The following is an 11,524-nucleotide window of genomic DNA, read 5'->3' as shown; positions in this document are numbered from 1 at the left end:
GGGCTTTACCATGTTGGCCAGGCTGGTCTCGAACTCCTGACCTCAGGTGATCCACCTGTCTTGGCCTCCTAAAGTGCTGGGATTACATGCGTGAGCCACTGCACCCGGCCTATTCATGATTATTTTTGACCCGATTCTAACCAGTCTAATTCTCCCATTTCCCAGCCTCCAGTAGGTTAGAGGCAGCAAATGGGAAGGGAGAGTAGTGTTTGCAGCAGGAACTCTGAAGACAGTGAGAATATCCGCCAACAGCAAGTTTTGGAGAGGGATAAAAAACAAACCAACTAACTCAAAAATGCGTCAGATTCTGGGGTCACTTTGCTTGGACACAAGTAACTGCCACTTCAAGTGCTCTTGAGGGCATGAATGCAGTAGAATGCAGTGTGACAGTGAATATCCAGAAAGTGACCCTCAAAAGAGTACATTGCATTTCGTTTAAGAAGGCAGAGAAGCATGTACTCATTTGAGAGATAACATAAAACAAACTCAGAAAATTACGTATGTGTCACCTTATTCCTTTACAGTAAAGAGAAGTCACTGCAATTTTATAGTCAATTGTTGTACCACTGAGCTATATTCCCCAACACTATAATTTTGAAGGGCAAAACCATCCCCATGTGAAAACAATGCAAGCAACATTGACTTTCCTTTGTTCACTACTTAAAGCTGTCTAAGGTTTGATGAAGGAATATAGACCTGAGCATGAGCATATTTTCATCCCCAGGTATTTTGTGTTGGTTCCCTGGAAACACAGGTAAAGAGATGAAAAGCAGAGATGAAATGACTCACCCAAGATCCTTCAGCAAAACCATTAGCCCAGGCAAGAAAAGAAGACCCAGAAGGAGGGAGTGCCTGGTGCGTTGTGGGCACTCATTAATATTCACAAAAGGAGGGAAGAAAATAGGAAGACTGTTGGTTATTTGTGAGAAAGCATTTGTTCTAAGAGTTTGCTAAGCCTCTCTGCTATAATAGAAGCAAAGACCTGTGGTCACAGGGTCACAGATGGCTATAAGTGGCTCTGGAACCCAATGTGATCCAAATGAAAGAAACATTCTCCAAGGAATGAAGCAATGGTTGGAACACCACCGCTCCCCACAATGAGCAAGGAGAGATGGCATTTAGGAACTGGAGATGTTAATATAAAGTGTTTTGAGTAACTCCTAAATACTACTACTTAGTTCTTCTGTGGTACTTTCCCACTTCAAAAGCGCTTTACAAACATTAACTAATTAAATCAGCATGACTTCTGGAAGGGAAAATTGAGCCTCTTTAATCTGCTTGAATTCTCAGAAAAAGCTAATAAAATTAAGGTGTAATGTTCATTGAAAAGAAGTACACAGAACCATAAACAGCTTTTGTGAGGGATTAAATATCCAAGTGTGGTGGTGGCATTTGATGTCCTCGGAAGCTATTTATGGCGATGTTATGTGACTGCTCCAACGTCAACCACTGAAGACTGAGTTGCAAATACCAAGGAGGCTCTGTCTCTGCAAGCAGTCTGTGGCTGCCTGTGGTCACCTGTCGTAAGATTTTTTGGTTTTGTTGTTTTTTGTTTTCTGTTGTCTGAGCCCTGGGTTGACTGGAAGCAGAAAGGAGAAGGACATCTGCCTTGAGGGCCAATCAAACTCTAGCCACCATTTTACAGAAGGGGCCTTCTAAAGAGGTGCAGGGATCAGACACCTTCCCAGCTCAGAGCTCAGAACTCTGGCGGGTTCAGGGCACTGGGAAGGTGTCTGATCTACTTGGTGCAGAGCAGGACAATCTGCTTCTATTCAGATATTTGGTTGCTGCTGCCACTACAGAAATGTTTTAAAATAGTCACCGTTTTGGCCTGGCGCAGTGGCTCATGCCTGTAATCCCAGCACTTTGGGAGGCCAAGGCAGACAGATCAGAAGATCAAGAGATCGAGACCATCCTGGCTAACACGGTGAAACCCCATTTTACTAAAAAAATACAAAAAAATAAGCTGATCGTGGTGGCATGCGCCTGTAGTCCCAGCTACTTGGGAGGCTGAGGCAGGAGAATTGCTTGAACCTGGGAGGTGGAGGTTGCAGTCAGCCGAGATCATGGCAGCAGAGATTGTGTGCCTGGGCAACAGAGCGCGACTCAGTCTCAAAAAAAAAAAAAGTCACAGTTTTGAGACTGCACAGTGCCTTCTTCCACTGCATTCTTGTGTGTGTGTGTGTGTGTGTGTGTGTGTGTGTGTGTGTGTGACAGTCTTACTCTGTCACCCAGGCTGGAGTGCAGTGGCATGACTTTGGCTTATTCCAACCTCCGCCTCCCAGGTTCAAGCAATTCTTGCATTTCAGCCTGCCAAGTAGCTGGGGTTACAGGCATGCACCACCATGCCTAGCTAATTTTTGTATTTCTGGTAGAGACAGGGTTTCCCCATGTTGGTCAGTCTTGTCTCGAACTCCTGGCCTCAGGTGATCTTTCTGCCTTGGCCTGCCAAAGTGCTGGGATTACAGACATGAGCCACCACGTCAGGCCTTCCCACTGTGTTCTTAATCTGGACAAATTATTTTGCTTGCTTTTACATTTTGCCACTTTTTTTTTTTTTTTTTAGAAGAGAAAGACTTTGTAATTCTCTAGTGAAGGAAACAGAAGGCAATCAGCTGAAAGTGCACAAGGATGGGGAGTTTTGGTTTGCTGTATAAGAATTCCTGGGATTCAGCATTCTGCTAGTCCTGTTTTTGACCTCAGCCATAAAAAGACCACAGTAGTGGCCACTCATTCAATCTGCCATTCATGGCTTGGAATCCCAGTGACTCAGAGGACTACGCTTTCTGAGAAAAATGTGTTTGGAGTTGAAGCAAAGACAATTACTTTATAGCTGTAAATGGAAGCAATGGGAAAAGGGAAAGAAAATACAGTCAGAGGTTTAAGAGGCTGTACTATTGCTCCAGGTGGGTCACTAAAAAGCTGAGTAGGCCAGGCACGGTGGCTCACACCTGTAATCCCAGCACTTTGGGAGGCTGAGGCAGGCAGATCATGAGGTCAGGAGATCAAAGCCATCCTGGCCAACATGGTGAAACCCCGTCTCTACTAAAATACAAAAAATTAGTTGGGCAGGGTGGCATGCCCCTGTAGTCACAGCTACTTGGGAGGCTGAGGCAGGAGAATTGCTTGAACCTGGAAGGCAGAGGTTACAATGAGCCAAGATCGCACCACTGCACTCCAGCCTGACGACAGAGTGAGACTCCATCTCAGAAAAAAAAAAAAAAAAACTGCTGAGTGACCTCAGGCAAGACCCTACTCTATGTGGCCTTCACTTTCTTTCTTGCTGAAGCAGGAGGCTGGTCAGTGTGATCCCAAGGATCCTCCCAGCCCTAATATTCTCGATGCTGTGATCACACATAATAAGCCTAAGGGAGTTGGGTGCTCAGGCAGAGACTACATGCTTGATGGTAGAGTCACCAGGCTCTCTAAATTATATGACTGTGGCTGGGTAAATTATATGACAAGCTGGCCCAAAGGTAGAGTAGGTGACTTTCCATGTGCTGTCACCAAAAACATATTCTCCTCAGCCGCCCACAGTATCTACCATTACTGTCATTCTGAGGCACCTAGGCCCTTCCTGGTTTTTCCTGAAACGCAAATATGTCACATCATGGAACAGTAACTCAGAGCATCTTCCAAGATGACGACATGGATTAAAGCAGAGGCTGAAAACCTGAGCCAAATCCAGTGTGTGGTTTTGGGTTCTATTTGGTCATTGAATTGAAAACATATGAGTTGATTTCCACTATTTTAAGAATAAGGATATTGTATTCATTCTCACATTACTATAAAGAACTACCTGAGACTAGGTTAGGTAATTTTTTTTTTTTTGGAGGTGGAGTCTCACTGTCACCAGGCTGGAGTGCAGTGGCCAGATCTTAGCTCACTACCACCTCCTCCTCCCGGGTTCAAGCAATTCTCTGCCTCAGCCTCCTGAGTAGCTGAGATTACAGGTGCCTGCTACCACACCCAGCTAATTTTTGTATTTTTAGTAGAGATAGGGTTTCACAATCTTGGCCAGGCTGGTCTTGAACTCCTGACCTTGTGATCCACCTGCCTCAGCCTCCCAAACTGCTGGAATTACAGGAGTGAGCCACCATGCCCAGCCCAAGACTGGGTAATTTATAAAGAAAAGAGGGCAGATTTAAAGTGTTTAAAAACAGTTTTAAAATTAGCATTATGGCCAGGCATGGTGGCTCACACCTGTAATCCCAACACTTTCAGGTGCCAATGCGGGCAGATCACTTGAGGTCAGGAGTTCAAGACAAGCCTGGACAACATGGTGAAACCGCTGTCTCTACTAAAAATACAAAAATTGGCCAGGCATGGTGGTGGGCACTTGTAATCCAGCTTCTCAGGAGGCTGAGGCAGGAGAATCACTTAAGCCTGGGAGGCAGAGGTTTCAGTGAGCTGAGATTGTGCCACTGCACTCCAGCCTAGGTGGCAGAAGGAGACTCTGTCTCAAAACAGAAGGAAGGAAGGAAGGAAAGAAAGAGAGAGAAAGAAAAGAAAGAAGAGAAAGAGAAGAAAGAAAGGAAACAAAGCAAGAAAGGAAGAAAGAAAGGAAAGAAAAAAAAGAAAGAAAGAGAGAGAGAGAAAGAAAGAAAGAAAGAAAGAAAGAAAGAAAGAAAGAAAGAAAGAAAGAAAGAAAGAAAGAAAGAAAGAAAGGGAGAGAAAGAGGTTTAATTGGCTCATGGTTCCACAGGCTGTACAGGAACTATGTCTGGAAGGTCTCAGGAAACTTACGGTCGTGGCAGAAGGCCAAGGGGAGGCAAGCACGCAAGCACGTCTTACCATGGCGGCGAGGGAGAGAGTGAAGGGGCAGGTTCGCCACACTTTTAAACAACCAGATCTTGTGAGAACTCACTCACTATCACGAGAACAGCCATGGCAAAATCTGCCCCCATGATCTAATTGCTTCCCACCAGGTCTCTTTTTTAACATTGGGAATTACAATGCAACATAAGATTAGGTGGGAACACACGGCCAAATTATAACAGGTATTTTATCTAAAAAATTGAATTCTCAGGTTTTTTTTTTAAACATTAAATGACGTGGTTGCACGGAGTTCATTTTTTCACGTCAATAGCCAGCTGGAGGTGAGGGGTGACCACCCCTCCTGAAGGGGCCTGTGTGCTCCAGGTCCCCATGAGGCTGACCTGGCCACTCACATGACCTAGTTGAGCTTGTGGCATCTGAATCTAAGATGGTGTCATGAAGAACAAGAATTCTAAACATATCTATCAGGTAGGGCAGCATGAGAAGCTGGAAGTGTAGGCTCTCTTTTCTCCCAGGAGCTCACAAAGTGGAAGAGCTTCAGTGACACTCTTGGGTTCTCACTGCTTGCTGCTCTTGAAAAAAGAACATCTAACAAGACTGACCCTTCTGGTTTGCACCATCAGTAGTGTACTTAGAATCCAGGTCACATCAGGAAATCTCCATGTTGGGGGAAGGGCCTTGAGGCAGAATGACCTCCCTCCCTTCTTCCTCCCTAGTTTGGAGATCCAGCCATTATGAAGCCAGAGAATGTAAGGGAACAAATGACAGGCAGGTGGTAAAAATAACATGAACAGCCACATCCACCCCATGTGTTATGAGTCAGCAAGAGCTTTTACAATCATCTCCCTACTGCCTGTCCCATTTTACAGATATGGAAACTGAGGCTTAGTGACCCCAGAGTGACCAGGCTGTCGAAACAGGAAGAGAATCAGAACAGCCTTTATCTTCAGTTGCAAGGCCTGTGTTTCTGCACTCACAGTTGGTGGCAGACACAGTGGACCGGTGTTTACCCTGACCAGATGGGGATCAGTGAGAGAATGCAGGCATGTGTCCCTTGAGGAAAAGATGAGTTCTTTAGCTCCAGGAGAAGAGCAAAGAAGAAAGATGAAGGCAATAACTACCCTGGAGAGTAAAACTCCAGCCCTGTTTCAGTCTGGTGGCAGGGAAGGAGGATTAAGAACAGCAAAATTGTGCCGATCAATTCACTTGACAGCAGTTCAACATTCCAGTTAAAATTTTCTTTAAAGAACAAATCTCTACATGTCAAAAAGGAGGAGAGGGCCAGAAGAGCAGCAGAACTGGGACTGTATAGCGCAGTGGCTCAGAAATGAAGAGGCAGGCACTGCCGCACCAGGATGATCACTCGAGGGTGTGATTGGGGAAGAGCAAGAGCAGCAGAGTGTCCTGATAGACATGACACCGAGAAGAGAGAGGAGTGACAGCTGACAGCCTGCTTACAAGCCTGGGAAGGCAGGTCCACACGATGGAGTCACCACTGACAGGGAACATGCTCAGAATGTCTGCTGGCTTCTCCCTTGCTTTCTAACACTGGTGTTTTTGTGCAAGTAAAAATAAGATTCTCTCCTTTACAGCCTCTCTGCCCAAGCCAGACTACCCTGTGTGCTGCCTCTCAGCACATGTCATAGCCTGTCTTCTCCAAGCCTGCCTCCTCCAGAATTTCTTCTCCTCCTCTGTCCTCTTGCATCTGCCCATTAATTTTAGCACCTCTCCTAGCTACCTTTTTCTGCAACGACATTTTCTTCCAGATTTCTTATCAGGAGTCTAAAATTTTGCATTATTGCCGTTATTCACTAAATGTAACTGAACCTGCTCTACTAACACTAATACAAACAGTTAACACTAAAATAGTATCCTAATGGTCTTACATATATTAACTCATTTAATCTTTGACCACAACTCTGTGAGGCAGGGACTATGACTAACTGCATTTAACAGGTGAAAAAACTAAGGCAAACAGAGGGTAAGTGATTTGTCCAAAGCCAACCAGGTGGTAAGTGATTGTGTATATGTCAGTCTGCTGGGGCTGCCACAGTAAAATAGCACACTGTGTGCTTAAAGGACAGACATTTATTTTCTCATTGTCCCGGGGCTAGAAATCCAAGATCAAGATGCCGTCACAGTTGGTTTCTGGTGAGGGCTTTCTTCTTGGCTTCTAAATGGCTGTCTTCTCATTGTGTCCTCACATGGCCTTTCCTCTGTGCCCATGTGGAAAGAAAGAAAAATCTGGTATCCCTCTCCTGAAAAGGACACCAGCCCTATTGGATTAGGGATCCACCCTTATGACCCCATTTAAACTTAATCTCTTCCCTAAAGACTCTGTCTCTAAATATAGTCATATTGGGGGTTAGGGCTTCAACATATGAATTTTGGAGGAACGCAATTCAGTCCATAACAGTGTGGAATTATTTTTTTTATTCATTCATTCATTTACTGAGCACCTAAGAATTGGCACTCTTAGGTTAAGTGGCTGGAGACACAGCAGTGAAAAAGGGAAATATTGGCTTTGTTGTTCTTAGGGAATTTTTTTTTTGAGATGAAGTCTGCCTTTGTCTTCCGGGCTGGAGTGCAGTGGCATGATTTCAGCTCACTGCAACCTCCGAAACTTCCGCCTCCCAGGTTCAAGCGATTCTCCTGCCTCAGCTTCCTGAGTAGCTGGGATTATAGGCATGCACTACCACTCCCTGCTAATTTTTTTGTATTTATAGTAGAGACAAGGTTTCACCATGTTGGCCAGGCTGGTCTCAAACTCCTGATCTCAAGGATCCACCCACCTCATCCTCCCCAAGTGCTGGGATTACAGGCGTGAGCCACCATGCTTGGCTTAGGAATTTAAGTCTAGAGAGAGGGTAGCAGCAGGCAAGTAGCAGGTAAACACATCAGTCAGCTGGATAATTCAGACAGTGGTAAGCGCTATGAGGTCATAGAGTGTGTGACTGGGACTGTTTTGCCCAAGCATGTGCAGAACCAGGGAAAGAGCTTCCCAGGCAGAACAAAGTGCAAAGGCCTTGAGGCAGGAACGTGTAGCATATTAGAAGAACAGAGGAAGGCTGGTTTGGATGAGTCAAGGAGAGAATGGAAGAAGAGCTTGGAAAGGAAGGGGGCAACAGGTCATAGAAGGGTTTCTTAGGCTACAAGAGGGAGTTTATATTTATTCTAAAAGCAATGGCCAGCCACAAGAGTTTGCAATTTGATCAATGCTTTTAAAAGACCCCTATAGCAATGTAAAGATACCCATAGCAATGTAAGAGTGCAAATAAGGACCCCAGTGAGGAGGCTCTTTATTCATTCACTTAGCAAATATTTAAGGAGCACCTACCTGCCACATAAGGTGCTGAGACCCACTCTCAGGGAGCACAGAGCCTCCTGGGTTGCCGGAGGGGAACTGACTTGCCATATGTGCTCCCATTGCAGGATACTTCTTATCTTCCACTGAAATGTCACGTGAATCAAGACATTCCTGAGAGCTAAACTTTGTGGTCCAGGCTGAAAGTGGGGAAGGAGTTCAGAAGAAAGAAGGGGCTGGCCGGGTGAGAGCCGGACTGTAGCTGGGTGAGAGCCAGACTGTGGCCATGGCGTCTTTGAAGATGTGGAACTCAATCCTGGCATTCAAAGACGAGCATAGGAGAGAAGCAGCTGCCTTTCATCCAATGGCTGCAGAACCATGTCTAAACACATCCCCATGCACATGTGCCTTTATAAACAACACTTCAGGCTGGGCGCCAGCTCATGCCTATAATCCAGTACTTTGGGAGGCAGAGATAGGAGGATTACTTGAGGCCAGGAGCTCCATATCAGCCTGGGCAATGCAGTGAGACCCCTGTCTTTACAAAAAAAAAAAAATAGCCGCGTGTGGTGGTGCACACCTGTAATCCTAGCTACTCAAGAGGCTGAGGCAGAAGGACTACTTGGGCCCAGGAGTTTGAGGCTGCTGGGAGCTATGATCACACAACCACACTCCATCCTGGGTGACAGAGCAAGGCCCTATCTCAAAAAAAAATTTTTTTTAGAAGAATGCATCATACTCTCAAATATATATAACTACATAGTCTTACGAAAATATACACAACAGATGTTCTGGTTCCTTATGTTTTCCATCTGAATAAATACAATGCTCCTTCAGTTTAGACCCAAACAGGAAACCTGTACCATAGTGCTGCCTGACTCTATGCTTCCCCTTCTACTCTTAGTCAAGAGTGGCTGGGGAATGCCTTGATGCACAGGCAGGTTGAGGGGGAGAAACACACAGACATAGCACACAGCTAGAAGGCAGACATGGCAGGACCTACCCTTGGATTGAGTATGAGGGAAAGGGGAATCCAGGATGACTACAAGATCTACAGAGGACAAAGGAAATACACATTGAGGGGGAGTGGAAACAATGAAGATCTAGCACTAGCTTAGCTACTGAGAGGCTGTCTGATTCCAGGCAAGCATTCCCCTCTCTAGAGCTCAGTTTCTCATCAGGAAAATGACACCATTATTACTCAATAACTGGCCAGGCACGGTGGCTCACGCCTGTAATCCTAGCACTTTGGGAGGCTGAGGTGGACAGATCACTTAAGGTCAAGAGTTCGAGAGCAGTCTAGCCAACATGGTGACTAAAATAAAAATAATAAATAAAAAATTACTCTCTACTAAAAATAAAAATTAGGGTCAGGCATGGTGGCTAATGCCTGGCAGATCGTGAGTTCAGGAGATTGAGACCATCCTGGCTAACATGGTGAAACGCCATCTCTACTAAAAATATAAAAAATTAGCTGGGTGTGGTGGCACGCGCCTGTAGTCCCAGCTACTTGGGAGGCTGAGGCAGGAGCATAGCTTGAACCTGGGAGTCGGAGGTTGCAGTGAGCAGAGTTCAAGCCATTGCACTCCAGCCTGGGCAGAGTGCCAAAAAAAAAAGTTAGCTGGGCATGGTGGTGGGCACCTATAATCCCAGCTACTCAGGAGGCTAAGGTGGGAAGATCACTTGAACCTGGGAGGCGGAGGTTCCAGTGAGCCAAGATTGTGACACTGCTTTCCAGCCTGGATAATAGAACAAGACTCCATCTCAAAACAAAAACAAAACCCAAAAAACTCAATAACTAAATCATATATGTTATAATACTTAATATCTATGAACATTTATAAAATGAGGTGATAAACATTTGTATAACCACCACTAAGCATAAGACATACAGCACACCAATGGAATTGAAGACCCCCTGTGTACCCATTTCTATGGCACTCCCTCTCTCCTGCCCCCACCCCAGATAGAATGGTAGTACCATGCTACTAAATCTGGCATTTATCAGTTCAAGTGCCCTTTTAATAATACTTCTGTTAATTTTATGATTTGACCAGACCTCTTAATTTTTTGGGTATAACTGATTTGTAGTTGACAGAAATCTTCCATACGTACCATCTCATTTTGATTTTCACAAAATCCTATGAGGATATGCTGAGCTTGGGAAGATTATCTCCAGCTTTTCATATGAGCAAAGTGAAGTTCAGAGTGTGATATGTTGTAACACTTAGCATCCTGACCGTGTTTCATCATATTTCATGCCTTGCTTTCCATTGCTAGTTATTTTTTCATGTACATTTGTATCCATAACTAGACTGTAAGTTCAGGAGAGAGCAGCGATCTCTCTCCTGAAGCTGTGGCCAATGTGGCAAGATTACAGGGCTCAGGTTTCAGTATAAAATAAATAAGTAAGTAAATAATAAATACCTAGTGATGAGGGGAAAGTCACCCATGTGATGAGGAAGCTTCTGAGGCCTGAGGTAACACAAGATAAGGGATGTAGAAACTGGACCTAAAGAGAGGGATAAGACACAGGATGCCCGACAAAGTATGACAGGGCTCCATGGACTGGAACCCACAACGCAGCAGGCTGGGCACAATTTCACTTTTATAGGTCATGCTCCTGTTGTTTGAAAAGGCAAAACAAGGAGGTTTTCAGAAGAGTTGTAGGAAAGCAGCAGGGTTATCCAGTTCATTTGTTGCCATAATCCTGGACTTTCTGCAAACACAATATACATCATGATGTGTAATGGGATCATATCACACACAAAAAAACAATGTAGTGCCATCAAAAGCATGACCCTTTAAGAATATTTCTGATTCACACATTTAGGACTAGGGAGCTTTAAGGAAAGGGTATTAAAGACAGCCATGACCTTTAAAAATATAGCTCATTCAAAGCTGGAGTGGATCTGTTTTGTTACATAGACTTCTCTGAGCCTCTCAACCCATCAGTAGGGAAATGAGAACTTCTTACAAGCCACCAATCAGCTCCCATAGCTGGAATTTCCTTGAGAAAGTCTCCCTATTTCAGGTTTGTTATGTCACATGTCTGGTATCCTTAAGGAAAAATAAAATGTGTTGGCCTTAATTATTTCAACTTCTTAGTCAGACTTACATGGAACACATTAATATGCCAGTTAATTTCTGCTTCTGTAAAACTAGGACGGTAAAAGTCCTAGGTAAAAAAAACGAGGACTTAAAAAGATATTCCAGCTTTCTCAACTGTTTTTCATAAAGAAGAATCATCATGACTGTGGAGACCACTGCAATTTGTGGAATAAATCCATAAATGTATAACTCAAACAGCTTAACTAAATGAAGCTTCCCTCAGGCATGAGTAAGTCGATTGGGCTCTAGGTATGAAATGTGTAACCACAACACCCACAGAGTGGATATTCTTTCAAGTGACAGAGACAGGGTTAGGAAGGGCTCTAGGGT

This window comes from Cebus imitator, unplaced genomic scaffold, assembly GCF_001604975.1.
Source record: "Cebus imitator isolate Cc_AM_T3 unplaced genomic scaffold, Cebus_imitator-1.0 Scaffold161, whole genome shotgun sequence".
NCBI classification, from domain to species: Eukaryota; Metazoa; Chordata; class Mammalia; order Primates; family Cebidae; genus Cebus; species Cebus imitator.
The sequence above is the reverse complement of the archived record's forward strand: the minus strand, read 5'-3'. Positions refer to the sequence as shown.